This window comes from Haemaphysalis longicornis, unplaced genomic scaffold, assembly GCF_048455015.1.
Source record: "Haemaphysalis longicornis isolate Haplotype H1 unplaced genomic scaffold, Haemaphysalis longicornis Haplotype H1 scaffold_9, whole genome shotgun sequence".
Taxonomy (NCBI): domain Eukaryota; kingdom Metazoa; phylum Arthropoda; class Arachnida; order Ixodida; family Ixodidae; genus Haemaphysalis; species Haemaphysalis longicornis.
This window is the reverse complement of record NW_027526460.1, coordinates 1113402-1128972: the sequence shown is the minus strand read 5'-3', so window position 1 is coordinate 1128972 and position 15571 is coordinate 1113402.

The window sequence follows — 15571 nt, the reverse complement described above, 5'->3', positions numbered from 1 at the left end:
TGTGGAATTAAAAGCTATTTAATTCCACACTAGCCTGGTCAAAGTTTCAATGACTTGTGGGCTTGGCGCCTCGTGATCCCGATGTATGCTATAGGATTCAACCAGGGCTTCAATCCCATCTCGGAGTTACATCTATAGAAGTTACATCTATAGACATCTACAGGGAACATCTACAGAGAACATCTACATCTACAGAGAAGTTACATCTATAGTTACAAGAAAGGCGCCATCAGGGATTTTTATGTTGTTAATTTCCCGTAGGAAGTGGTTAGTATCACGAAGATATGCCGAATGGGTAGCGAAGGAACTCTTCTTGGCCAATCGCCCTAAGTGGGTATGTGGTGCGGATGGACGGACGGCGGTGGACGCGTGATTCAGGGTCGCTTAAGAAGTGCATTCGCACTTAAAACACGCGCCCAGAGTGGGGACCGAACCCACGCCTTTCGATTACAACTGTATCTGACCACCCTCAAGCGTCAGATACAGTTGTAGTAAATATAAATACCCCAGAATGTGAAGGAGAACACAGTCGCCCAGATAGCCGAATTGGTAAGGCATTCGAGGTGTAATCGAAAGGCGTGGGTTCGGTCCCCGCTCTGGGCGCGTGTTTTTCTTTCTTTCTTTCTCACGTAATTATTAATAAAAAAATATGTAACGTCACTAACGGTAAAAAATAGTCTAATCATTCCCCTATGCCGCCTTTGGCATTGTAGACTGCCGGCATTTCTTTCTGTATTTCCTAACGAGCCCCTCATTTCCCAACCCGTTTATCGTGCGAAAGCTTAGCGAGGGCCTCGGTTCTGGCAGCCTTGATGCCAAGGTAGCATAAGAGGGTTTCCCGCCAGTTGCCCGCTTATGACAGGCTGTAGACGTTCGCGTCACGCCCCGGGGGTTGAAAAGAAGGTCCCCTTCTCCCCGTGTAGTCTGAGTGGCGCTGGCTACCACCCTCAAGCGTCAGATACAGTTGTAGTAAATATAAATACCCCAGAATGTGAAGGAGAACACAGTCGCCCAGATAGCCGAATTGGTAAGGCATTCGAGATCTAATCGAAAGGCGTGGGTTCGGTCCCCACTCTGGGCGCGTGTTTTTCTTTCTTTCTTTCTCACGTAATTAATAATAAAAAAATATGTAACGTCACTAACGGTAAAAAATAGTCTAATCATTCCCCTATGCCGCCTTTGGCGTTGTAGACTGCCGGCATTTCTTTCTGTATTTCCTGACGAGCCCTCATTTCCCAATTTCCCAACCTATATATATATATATATATATATATATATATATATATATATATATATATATATATATATATATATATATATATATATATATATATATATATATATATATATATAGCGAATCAGAATAGGAAATGAGGGACTCGTAGAAATAACACAGAAATAAGGGTTGGCAGTCAAGAACACCTCGGAAAGCAAAGGGGAGGTTGTGTTTGCTTTCCGAGGTGTTCTTGACTGCCAACCCTTATTTCTGTGTTATTTCTGCGAGTCCCTCATTTCCTATTCTGATTCGCTACATGCATAGCGAGGGCCTCTGTTCTGGCAGTCTTGGTGCCATAGGGAGCTTAAGAGTGTTCAACGCTGGTTGACCACTCTCGACATGTCGTAGACACTCGAGTCACGGCGCGGGGATTAAAAAGAAGGTCCCCTTCACCCCGAGAAGTCACAGTGGCGCTGGCTACCACCCCCAAGCACAGGAACAAAATTACATCGACATAAATACCCCAGAAAGCGGGGGAGAAAATCGCCCCGCCGGTAGCGTAGTGGTTATCGCACCAGACCGGTTTCTGGAGGTCGTGGGTTCGGATCCCACCTGGCGGGCATTTTTTCTTCGCTTTCTTTCTTTCTTTCCAAATTCTTTATCTGTTTCAATGAGCTAACACAACCTCCCCTTTGCTTTCCGAGGTGTTCTTGACTGCCAACCCTTATTTCTGTGTTATTTCTACGAGTCCCTCATTTCCTATTCTGATTCGCTACATGCATAGCGAGGGCCTCTGTTCTGGCAGTCTTGGTGCCATAGGGAGCTTAAGAGGGTTCAACGCTGGTTGACCACTCTCGACATGTCGTAGACACTCGAGTCACGGCGCGGGGATTAAAAAGAAGGTCCCCTTCACCCCGAGAAGTCAGAGTGGCGCTGGCTACCACCCCCAAGCACAGGAACAAAATTACATCGACATAAATACCCCAGAAAGCGGGGGAGAAAATCGCCCCGCCGGTAGCGTAGTGGTTATCGCACCAGACCGGTTTCTGGAGGTCGTGGGTTCGGATCCCACCTGGCGGGCATTTTTTCTTCGCTTTCTTTCTTTCTTTCCAAATTCTTTATCTGTTTCAATGAGCTAACACAACCTCCCCTTTGCTTTCCGAGGTGTTCTTGACTGCCAACCCTTATTTCTGTGATATATATATATATATATATATATATATATATATATATATATATATATATATATATATATATATATATATATATATATACAAGTAGAGAAAACTTCGAACAAGGTAGAAGCACGATTGTCGCCAACGTTTCCGCAAAGAGACTTCCCTTCGTGAGGGCCCTTTGTGTATGCTTGTATTGACACCTTGAAAACCACGTACTTCTTGAGTGCATATGAATACTCTTTCACACTTTTTCGTCTAAAAGCAACATAGGCGTTTTTAATCCCAACTTTATGTTCTCTGATATAATAGTAATAGTATAGTAACAATCGGAGACATTAAAAATTATTACGATAGTAATAACAACAGCACCAATAATAGCAATAATATTATTAGCAATCGCGTCGTGCCTGTGGAGGGGTGCCAAATTTTCTGGGTCCCCGGTGCAAGTTTATCTATCAACGTCACTTGAGGACACTCAACGTCATCGTCCGAGACCGTTGATAACTCTTTTGCCGCAATACTGGAAAAGCATCTACGCGTTCTGTTTTTTACTTGCCACAGAAGCCGCAAGAAATAGAGAAAGTATCCCGCTTCTGTGCGTCTCGCTAAGCCGGGAAACGCGGCAACACGCGGCCTTCCTGTTTCCTCATCGAGCACTTTCGGGGGCTATCCGCGGGGTGAGCTACTGCACAGAGCGGGCAAGCAGCTTCTTCCCCTGGGGTATATACGCGTCGCTTGCGCCAGAGTCTGGAAGAAGTCGTTACTAGCGCGCATATTTCACTGGCGCCGGCCGCCGCCTGGTCGCATTTTTGAGGCCGAGCGAAGGCGACCAGAGGGAACGCACGACTGCTCCCCGCCGAGATCGCGCAAAAAAAACAGCGGCTTCCGCACGCTGGTGGAAAGCGTTTCCGAAGGAGGCAGCAAGTTCAGCGACTCGGAAGGGCCAGCTTACGCTAAAGGAATGGCTCGTAGACGTGACCACGCTGCGCATGCGCGGTGGACGTGCCCGAATTGAAGCGAAGAAATAAAGTTTGGAGCATCGGGGTAGCGTAGGACTTCGTTGGGCAGGCAAGCGACCCCGCCGGAGCGTGTTGGTCGCCGCGTGAGTTAGCGCGCCACCGCAAGGAAGGCGCACTTTTTCTTCCTTCTCGATCGCCGGCGCGCTTCGCTGTTCCGGCGGCTGGAAGAAAAAAAAAAAAAAAGTGCCGACTAGGCGTGGCAGCAACTTCCGAACCGGGCCAGAGAGACTGTGGACGCAGACGCACTGTGTGCACACAACCAGTGGTGGGAGCTTCCGGAAGAACAGCTCCTGTAAAACAAGCGGGGGAGAGATGTGAAACTTTTCTTTTCTGTCTTGGCCAGCGTCTTATCGGAACTGCTATCGGCTGGCACATATGTTCTGCCGAGCAGAGCTCATAGGCGTTAAAAGTTGAAGCTGGGTCTCTGATATGATTATAGCCTTCCTGGCCTTGTTTCTTGCATCATGTCTTCCGGCCGCCAATGTAGCGGGTGTCACACCGATGAGGGTTGATAGCCTATAAATACGCAAGCGGAAGAAGGAAATAAAACAACGGTTTTTTAAGATTATGGAACCGTCTCTGCGTAGCGTCAGAGAATGTGGAATTTGTAGTACTAATGCATTTGATCAGTATGTACTGGGTGGCGTTTAATTTGCGCGCTAACCAGCATGATACTAGGGTACTAGAAAGGCGCATTATTTACAGCTCTCCTTAAGAATTGTGTATTTTTATATGTGCGTGAGAAAATCACTTGTGTTAGGCGTCCCACAGATTCAGTTGTCATAGGCGCTCCGGCTAGACTAGGACTGCATTTTGACTGGGGTATTCCATTTCTGCATCACAGACTGAGTCACGTTCCATGAAAGTTTCTGTCGGCGCTCTGTAAAATAACAAAGCGATAGCAAGCCCAAGAAACGCACCTGTTATAACAGCTTGATTGACTTCAAGTCGTAAATGTTACCGGGCACCAAACGGCCCGAGTGGGGAAAAGATTGAATCGGTGTCAGGTGAAAGAATTATTAACCTGCCAGCAATTATTAATCTCGATAGTATCCTGCTCCATGTCTGTGTTTCTCTTTGTTAATTATCACAATTTCTGTATTCGAGGGTATACCTTCAGAGTTTAAGAGACGAACGCCCAGGTGGCACTAGTTTTGTAATGAGGTTTACAAAGAGCTCTCTCCAGACATACATCTTCATTTTCCCCGATATTCGTATGAAATAGTATCTCGACTTCGGGTGGCCCCAACGAAAGAAGTAGAATTTGAACAAAATTACAACAATCTGTCGGGTCAACCTAATAATGCTATAGCCGTCGCGCCACCCGTGACAACCCATCGATGCGTTTACTCATCGATACTTTGGGGGAAACGCAGTGCGGTACGTTGCTGTTTGGAGCCCATGAATTTGCCTCAAGGTATCCCACCTACATTCCACGGGAAATCCTTCCGGAAACTGTTGAATTCCCCTACAATGTTCGGCGCGAAGTCTTTCGTGTCAACGTTGAGTGTATACCAAAATGGGCTGTTTGAAGCCCCTGCAGAACGATGACACGCCTCGCGGTTGTTGCCGTCAAAAGTATTACCGCCTTCTTCGTGTAAAGATGCAGTAGCCGGTGGCATTTAGTCATTGTAGCGTGAGCTACATTGGCCGAGGTTGAGCAGTTTCGCGTGGCTCCTGGAGACCCGTGTTGCGCATGCGCGAGAAGCAGTGACGTCACACGGTGCACAGAACGTTGCTCGCTGCCCGGCGTCTCTCACACACCCCACGCGACCAGCGTCTTCGCCGACCTCCGTTTCGCACGTGGTGGCCCGGTCCGTTTGATGATCATGCGAGGGGTGGCCGGGTGTGGAACCGATGGCTCGTGCGTCGCAGCAACAGCGGCGTGCGTCTGTAGAACCAGCCTATAGCTCTGGTGCGATTGGTGACGCTGCGCCGGAGCCGCTTGATACATATACATGTGTCACATAATGCGTATACCGTGTGTGTGTCATTGAAGTAGCAGTAAGCATGATAATCAAGCTAATCTTAGACAGCCAGGAAATCTAAGAATAACCAGCTGAATCTTAGCTCACGCTACGTATATCCGGGAATAGCCGAGCTAAACCACAGCTGATTTTTTTTGTAAATAGCTTTAATTCCAGTAGACAGAGTTAGACGTCTCGCTGCGGCTAAGGCAGTGCGGAAGTTGCTAGTGGATGTCGCCTGTTATTTTGCTCGAATATCATCAGAGGAGTTTCAAATCGTCTATGCATGCAAGCTCTGTGGCCTAGTTTTTGCGCTCAATCAGTGCTTGTTGCGCAACGTTCTTCAGGCATCTTCTTCCCCCTTGTCGCCATCATGATTTGACAGTGTTCAACAGCAGCGCACTGTCCGCAGTTACTCAAAAGGTTCAAACGAATCTAGAATTCAGTGTCTTGGCTGGCAGACATAACGCTGTCGATGTTGAGTTTGTAGCTGCCATCCACAGAATCACGATCCGATGCTCAAGCTTCAATGTTTGAAGAAGTTGGTCCGCCCTATCAGCTCAGCGAAGCGAGGAAGCGCCTGATATTTGCAGGCCACTGCGATTGCATTGACAGCGACAAATTGTCAACGAATTTATGAAATTGTTGAGCTCATTGCCCCTAATACGGCTGTTTATGAAACCGGTGATTTAATTACAACGTTCTGAATTGTGACCTTTCACTCTAAGAAAAAAAAGGGGGTGGTATGTTTCTTCCTTAAGGGTGAAACACGAATGTATGATATATTGCTCCCTTTAAGACGGAGGAGCGCGTTTCTCCCCCTAGGGGTGGAGGAAGATTTCCGCCTTTCGTGAGCACATATGGAGGAGCGTTCCTCCCCTGGCGGCGCTACCCGATCAAGGCTTGTTGTGCGAGAAAGGCCTAGCGAGCTGGTCCGTTTGAGGATCGAGGAAGTACAAATAGGTAGGTTAGTGTGGTTGTGTGCGCTTAAGATGCGCTAAAATACCCAAAACATTACCTGCCGAGCACCTGCAGAACTGCGCGCGGTTAGCAAGCAATGACGCCAATCGTATATGCACGACTTATTGCAATGGTCCCGCTAAGCACTCCGGCTACACGTTTAGCGCGAACGCGCCGCTGTAAACAAGAGAAGAGAAGTCGCAACGATTACATTAAAAATGCTGAGTTATTTCTCAAACACTTGTAATCCTGCCGTTCACCTACACACGAGATCATAAGCATCATATGCGTCCGTTGGAGGACGACTAGTTGTTAGTCGCCTTACTTTGCTACAACTGATGCATCAAAAGAAGATCGTCTGCAATCGCGTGTCTCAACCCAAAGGCGGTGCACGCGGCACGAAAAACGGATCCGCCGCATTCGTCCGAGCGAGATGACACTACTCGCCGTCTAGCGAACTCGAAGTAAAGCAATAGTAAACTTTGAAAAAAGGCCGATATATGAAGCAAAGAAAAAGTTGGGGACGAGAAGTGGCAGCTGCTAAGCATATCAGTGGGTGCTTACATCAAGGCGTTTCCTCCATGGCTAACGTATATATAGGCAACATTACAGAGGCCGCACGCTGGCAGGCACAAATTGGGAGGGAACATAATACAACACAGCGACATACACTTCATTGAAGGCATTGCCAACTCACAACACACGCAATAGACAACAGCACGAGCATAACACACGTATACATACACATTGCACAACACACAGTACATTTTTCACATGCCCGTGCTATCCCAAAGCACGACTAAACCTTAAAAGGGCCATGAAAGCAAAACACCTCGTTAGAATCACACTGACACCGCTTTTAACACACACTTCGCTCAAATAGGCTATATAATTAGGAAAAGGGGAATGGCCATGCAACTCTATCTCATTTCCAGCAACAGAACCAATGATGTCATACCGGCCAGCTCTGCGATTGGCGGAGGCCGGCGAAAGCAAACGCAAATTAGGCAGAGCTTGCAAGCTTGCCGAACGAGGTATTTGCGCTTAAATTTAGGGCACATTCTTTTTATAGCAGCAAGAAGGGGGGGATAAAGAGTGGAAGTTACTAAAGCACACGTAAACATTGTGGGATTCTACATTTCACACACTAGTGATTTCCCACCCCGCAGCCATCCGCGCTCAGCAAACATGCCTTGCGAGCGCCGGCTGCGGACGGGTCCGTTGTTTGCGGAGACAGACAAAGGCAGGAGGCGGCGAGGGCAAAACATCAATGGCAGCATTTATTGCAAAGTGCAAATCAAATACACTGCATACAGACTAATCGTAGGCCATAACGGTAACACTGGGAGCGAGGCATTAAACAACGCTAGAGATCGAGATGGTTCGACTCACCGATGGCATACCGGAGCAGCGAAGCGCTGCGCAGTGCGAGCGCGGTTGCAGTCTCACAGCTCGCCCGGACGCGTCCTTTGTGGCGCGTTCCCCAGGTCAGGACCAGCGCGCCGAAACGTCCGCGCGCTACCGGATCCCCAAGACAAGAGAGCGTCCCCTCGTCATGCTACGTCCCACCAGACTTCGCCTTACGGTGGCGCTAGTATCGAGGAAGAACTGGTTCTCGGGTAAGGCAGAGGGGAAAAGGGTCAACGCTTCCACCAGGGCGACAACCAAACCGTCCGGTCGCTGGCGCCCTCCCGTATCGTTCCCGTCGCGTGAGCGAGGCGCGTTGGGAAGCTAGCCAGAAAGGGGTTCGCGTGAAAGTCGCGATCCCCACAACATAGAAGTACCGATGCGTACTGTTGTTGGTACTGCGCGCACTATGCTTGTTTTAGCTGCACAGCAGTCCGCCGCTTTCGAGTTGTGTAAAGCGCGAGACACATGGACGACTGGTGCATGCGATTCGCATGCGACTGATTGTCACGACGGTCGCCACGACTAGTCGTACGCGTGGATTTGAGACACGTGCTCCAAAAAGCGCGTACGATGCGTCGTCGGCGTTGCTCCCCCCATTGTTTTCGCTCCATGGTTGCCTCCCTGTTTAGGCGCACTCCGGCCGATTTAGAGATGTGCAAGAGAAATCCGAGAAGGAAAAGAAAACATTTATCAACTTCAGTGGCCAGGCGGTGCCTGTTGCTAAGGCGACGTTGTGCGCACGGTCCGCACGAGCCCCAGATCAGGCACCCGTCTTCTCCTCCATGCCTTCATGGCGTACTCAACTACGCATCAGAGGGCACTTAAGAGTTATGTAGTCGTGGATACGGTACGGGGGCACTTGCGTCGACACCCGCGGCGGCAGCCAACTGCAGCGTCGGACTTATGCGCGCCGTTCGCAGCCGGGGTTTTATCCTCCGGTGATGCGAAGTGCTCGAGGGCAGGTTGAGCGCCACCACACAATGTGAATGCGGTTAGTAATGTATCTGTTGACGCCACTACCGATAATCGGGTTGAACGCAGCAGACAATGGGCGCTGGTGTGTTTTCTTTCTCTGCAAGATGCGGGCGCAAAGCGCATGCGCTGGCACAGTGGCCACGGGCATGGCTGTTTTCAGTGTTGCCAAGCGAAGAAATCGCCCGCTGAACTTTTCAATAAATACCACCTTAGCGTGACGGGCGTGGAGCACAGCGATTGCAACAGGAGTCCTGGAATTGTGTTCCGTTTCGCCTCGGAAGCGGACTCTGGTCTTCCGAGAAAAATGCGAGGGCTGATTGTGCGAAAAGCCGTCATCGCCGCTGTAGTTCTTTCCCGGTGCAGAAATGTCTGCCGCTGTTAAAAACGCACTTCAGTTCATGTGGGAAGAGAACGCGGCTCTTCAGCAGAGTAGGGGAGCGGTGCGCTGCCGCCGTGACATCCTCAGCTCGTTCTCAGTGGGGCTACCCACACAAAACAAGAAGGGGCGATCTCCTGGTGCAAGCAGTGGCGGATTCTCGACTCCTGCTTCTTGGTCGCCCCGGCTTACCACGAAGAACGGGAAAGCGAGGAACACTTCTCCAGGCCTGTCTTTTCTCAGGGGCACCTTGTATGTGCTGTGGTCATCATCTCGCGAGAACCTTGGATCCGACCATGACATAATCCAACTCACCACTCGCAATCATAATTGCAACTTAAGTACGGGGGTCATGCCCATCACCGACTGGGGCGCTTTAAGCAGGGCCGATTTGTCGCTCCCAAAGACAACTTTTGCCCGACTGGATTGGTGACATTATTCAGTCAGAAGGAACTCCAAAACCACAGCCGCTTCTTTCCAGACCCGCAGCGTGGATGATAAACTTCTACATCTCTGGGAGGACCATCGAAACCTAACAAAGAGATGGAAACGGCAAATACGTAAGCGCAAACACCGCCTCAGAATTACAGCCCTAAACAAAGAAGCCACTAAATACGCCCATCACTTCTCCAAAGAGAATTGTCCTCAGTTATGCGACAGCCTTCAAGGTACCCCCACCACTCGCCGAACATGTCTCATTGACCCGCTTTCCAGCAAGACTGAAACACGACGCTCTTACCCGCACTCTACACTCATTCAACGGATCTGCTCACGACCTCATCCAAGCGCTTACGGCTACATATCTCAACACCCCCCTACTCGGGTCGACAAACAATGGCCTGGGTAAGGACTGCCAACTGTACGAACTACAAGGAGCTCTTTCCGAGTGCAACAAAAATAGCGGTCCCGGACCAGACCAAGCCTTCCCGGCTTCTTGCCAGCCGGGATGGCGACTCTCTCGATCATCTGCTCCTACACATCAATTCATACTGGAGCCCAGGACAACTCCCTCCCATTCGGAAGACGGTTGAGATCCGGTTCATACCGAAGCCAAATAACAGCACACGACTAAAGGGCACGCGATAGAACAGCACCGACATAACAGCGCGGCGTCAAAAGGACACGCGACAAAACAGCACGCGACAGAAGAGCACGGCGTCAAAAGCGCACACGACAGAAAAGCACAGCGACAGAAAAGCACATCGACAAAATAGCAAAGGGACAAAAGCGCACGCGAAAAAAGAGCACGGCGACAAAACAGCACACCGAAAGAGCAGAACACTGAAACAGTTCGGTGCGTTGGCGTATAGCTAGCAAGTCTGGCATAGTGCACTCGCGGGCGGACTCGGGCCGGGTAGCACGAATTTTTTCGGGCCCGGGCCGGGCTCGGGCCTGGGCCAAACTTTTGTCTGGCCGTGCTGGCCCGAGCCGGCCCGGGCAATTTCTGAGGCCCTGCAATCTTGGGCCACAAACTCTAAATTGTTGACAACAAAAAGTTCTCTTGTTGATCTTCCAGGTTAAGTGAAAACAAAAAGAAGCGAAGTGCCACTTCACTACGGCACCGTTAATAGATATAATAAAAAGGCGATTGCGCTTAGAAAGCCTTCATATGAATAATAAAACGTCTGGGTTTCATCTGCATAGTTGGAGAGACCAGGCTAGAAAACGGGGGCCCCCCCTTCCACCGAGTATAACCTGATTGTCTTTTCCCTCTGCTTTTCAAACTAAAACAAACAGAATAAACGTGACCTGGACTTTGCACTGTGTGCAGAGTTTAAAGGACAAGTTTTCGAAGCAGAGCTCATGATTTCTTCCGGTACGAAATTTTGAAACTATGATTAAAGGCAAGAAAGTGGAGAAGCGGAGATAAATAATGCTGCCAACGTAACTAGAGGGAAAGACAAAAATGAAGTGGTTAAACCAGACACATCACCTGCTCAAATTACAGGAAGTAATGGAACAACGAAAGGTGAATATCTGCTGAAGAATTGCAATATTAAAAAAAATGATCCACTTGGTCGTAATAAGTTAAGGTATCCACGGTGTGCCTTGATTTCGAAGACTCAATGATTTGTTGGGCTCCGGCCGGGCCCGGGCCGTGTCTCTGCCGGGCCGGGCCCAGACATTCCGGCCCGTGCAGTGCTCTAGTCTGTCATCCAACGATTGCTGCCCTTTCCCACTCGACGCGCGAATTACGCGGGGTTGGAGGCCTGCTTTCCCTTAATTTACTTTTTCTTTCACCACTTCAATTCAGGGGTTTGACAAGGCACGCGCTCCGGCTCAAACACCGGCCGTATTGATTTTCTCGCACCACACATTCGCCGGTACCACACCGTGGGCAGACGTGGCTGGGAAGCGTCTATGCACAGGAATGTCCGTGCACCGAAATGTCCGCACCTAAACGTCCTTCACTGAGATGTCCTACACCGAAATGTCCGAATTCCAGTCAAAGAAATTTTGGTGCAGGACATTTGGACGCAGGGTGTTTCGGTGCGGAAATTTCGGTGTACGGACATTTCGGTGTAGGACGTTTCGGTGCACGGACATATCGGTGCACGGACATTTCGGTGCGCAAACGCCTCGGTGGCCGAGTTATCGGTGCTTGCTTGTTTGACACAGCCGCTATGTTTTTATTTCCGTATAACGTGAGTGATGAAGCATAATCTGGCGCACTGATTCCATCTTTAAATCGATGCCGTGTTCGATTCTTAGCACTTATTACCAGTAATTGAACATTTGTATATTTTTGTTTACTACCTTGTTTAGAGAACACCTGTTATGCAGCCAAGTGATTGATGCTTTTGCACACGCTTTTTTAAATTGATGGCACGGCGTTAATTTATATTCGCTCGAGCAAATATAAATTAACGCCTTGCCACAAAAAGGATCGTTCTTGCGGCATGCAAATCAGCTCAGACAATTAGCCAGTGTTTTCGATGGTGTAATAGATGAGGTTAAACGGAAGTAAATTAATAACGTTAATTTATATCAACTACTAGTGAAATTGGGCTTTACGCGCTGATGCTCCGCTTCGGTTTAGCGTTCGTTTCCGCATACGGCTCCACGGACACAACTCTCGAACGTAAAATCATATCAACTGACGAAATTACAATGATAAAGCTGAAATGTTTTTAAAAGGATGCCTGGAGCATCATGTACACCGCAATGTCCGCACCTAGACGTCCTGCACCGAAACGTCCGTGCACAGAAAAGTCCGTGCGCTTCCACATTTCGTGGCAGCCCCACATTCAAATGGAACTGTAAGGCCTGAAATATTTGCATAGAATTCAAAGAACTGTGATGAGAAGAGGCTTCAAAAAAGTTTTATAAGGGGGTCTCAAGGCAATATCTCAATCAATCAATCAATCAATCAATCAATCAATCAATCAATCAATCAATCAATCAATCAATCAATCAATCAATCAATCAATCAATCAATCAATATATTTTCAGTGCCCAGGAACGACGGGGACGTCTTAGGGCTGGTATACACTAACAAAAATAAGAATAAAAAACATACAGTGACATGGCAAATATACGACACGGAACAATAAAAATACACTAGAATAACGCAAGCACTAAAAACGTCATAGAAATGACATGGCACAAAATAGATGGAATAATTACGCGATTAATGTACTGAGTAAGTGAACATAAAAACAGTTAAAGATAGTGAAGTAAGGATAGAAGCATGTAGGAACAATTAGTTTAAAAAAATGGAGTAGTATGTATGTGCGCGAGAAAAAAAAAAGGTAGGTGGCATAATAAGATCATGTGGAAGGAGTGGGAACATATATCGTCAGCAGTAGAAGGTACTGTTCCGCTCTGCACGAAACTGTTTCAGGGAGCCATTGAAAACACCCAAATTCTCGCCAAGTTGTACAGACTTTGCAGTCGGTGGACAGGCGAGTGACGACTACCAGTTGCGCCAGTGTGGAATGGATAGCGCGACTTCGTGCATTTCAGGGGTACTCGGAGCATGCGCTGGTATAGGAGCTCCGGGCAGGGAATGGTTCCGTGTAGTAGCGTATACAGAAAAAGAAGATCAGCTCGATCGCGCCGACAGCGCAACGTGAGAAGCTTATAGGGAGCTTGGCTAGAGGTAAAAGCAGAACTGCGTCCTAGCCGGTGTTTACATATCGACAGGAATTTTTCTGCACACTTTCCAGATATTAATGGTTGGACGTGCAGGTTCAGTTACAAACAATGGGTGAGTATTCTAACAGGGGAAGGCAGAATGATGTGTACAACTTTAAGAAAGGAACAGGAGAAGTAAAATCTCTGGTGAACCTGCACAGCGCACCCAGCGAGCGGAGTGCCCGTCCGACCATGCATCTGTCTGATATGGGGAGTGAAAATGAGTGAACTGTCGAAAAGAACTGCAAGATCTCGAACCTCGGAAACTTTTGGAAGACGGGCGTTATTAAGAGTGTAAGAAAATTGGAAGGGATGTGTCTTCCGGCTGTAGGTGATAACATTGGTCTTTGATGGGTTTAGAATTAGGCCCTGCTCTGGACACTAGCGTGCGAAAGATGATATCTCATGCTGAAGGGCAAGGGAGTCCTTCGGGAAATTAATTAATCACACAAAAGAGTTTTATGCCGGCATCCACCAAGATCTGACTGACGGCGTCCGTCAAGGAAATGACACCTCCAGAAAAAATTACGCCATCTCCCCAACGAGAACGTGCTGAAGCGGCTTCGCTTTCTCGCAGTGTGGGATCCGCTGCTCGACGCCGGCGTTTCGAAGCGGCTTCACTTTCTCGAAGTTTGGCATCCACTGCTCGACGTCGACGTTTCGAAGCGGCGTCGACGTTTGCGTTCTGCATCTCGAGGTCTCCTCTGCGCAGCCTTGTCTTCAGAGGTGCTCGCGGTTCTGGGAGTGAGCTGGCTGGCGCTGGTTGAAGGTGTGCCAGCCAGTTCGCTGACAGAATTGTTGGCGTCCATTCAGTTCATCGGACAAGCAGCAACCGAGGGAGCGGCGCGCGGAGAGGAGGAGAGGAGGAGTGATCGCACAGCTGCTGGGGAGAGGGGGAGAGGTGCGCCTGGAGAGGCGAGCCACGTACTCCGTCGCCACAACGGGAGGTGCCAGGCGCTTTACCGACACAGCTACGAGCTGAAGCGCAGACAGATGTATGAACGCGCCATATGCATGAACGAGATGTATGAACGAGCGGCGACAGTTCACGCGCCAGCTGACCTCGCCGCAACGCAACCGTCTGCCGTACACTCCACGGATCAGGGACGCAGTGGTCGCACATTTGCGAAAGCGACGCGTGAGCAGGTTGTCGCTCGCCAAGCACACGCACAAGACAGCCCCGCAAGGCTTGCCCTTTCGCTGAAACGGACCGTGAGATCACCAAACGATTCTCTGGCAACCCGTTCGATCTCGTTCGCGTGGTTTCCGAGCACGTGTGGTTTCATTCGTGTTTACGCAGTGGTCCGGCGCGTGCAATGCAGTGTCTAGTGGTGATAAGTCTGACGGCGCCATACCGACGAAATACAAATAGCGATGTGCAAGTTCATATCGATGGAAAAAAAAAACATTCAACTGATCCGGTGAAGGCACATCTCACTTTCGAGTTTTACCGATTCCTATGAAAGAGGGATCAACCAAATATTTTTGTACACCTTTATATCGTTGGCATACAAAAGAAAAAATGAGCTCTTAATAGCAGCAGATACGTCGTTAATGAAAAAAGATAACAATAGAGGCCCAACACGGGCCCCTAAGGTACGCCACTGGTAGGACTGTAGTCAACAGATGTTTGGCCGTTTACACTAACGTAACAGCGTCTATCAATGAGATCGCTGCTTAGCAAGGCAACTAAAGGAGCATCGACGCCCCAGAGCAACTGTTTTTTTGAGTCGCAGTGGGTGAGCGACGAAATCGAAAGGCTTACTTCGATCACAGTAAACTGCATCAATCTGACCGCGGTCTGTGACTGCTTTGGAAGCATGCGTCATAAAGCAAGCAAGATTAGTGGTAGTTGACCGCCAAGTTATGAAGCCATGCTGATTGGGTAACAACGCGATTTTCACGCGTGAAGACAATACTGTATGTAACGCGGACTCAAACAGTTTGGACGCGGCACAAAGGATTGAAATCGGCCGATAGTTGGTTGAATCCGTTTTGTCGCCTGACTTGAAGATAGGATATATCCTAGATATCTTCCATGAAGCAGGAAACGTGTTAGTGATTAAACAGTTATTGAAAGTAGATGTTAATATAGGAACAAAGATATCTTTAAAGGAAGGAAGGAACAGTACAGGAAAGGCAGGGAGGTTAACCAGGATACTGTCCCGTTGGTTACCCTACTCAGGGGGCAGGGGATACGGGAAATGAAAAAGAAAGAAAGGACAGCGGTACATATTAAACGAGAAAATGAGAGGAAGAAAATTAATTTTTTTTTTTTAAGTATGGCTGCCGGAATACCGTCAGGGCCAGAAGACAGAGAAGGCTTCGTGCGT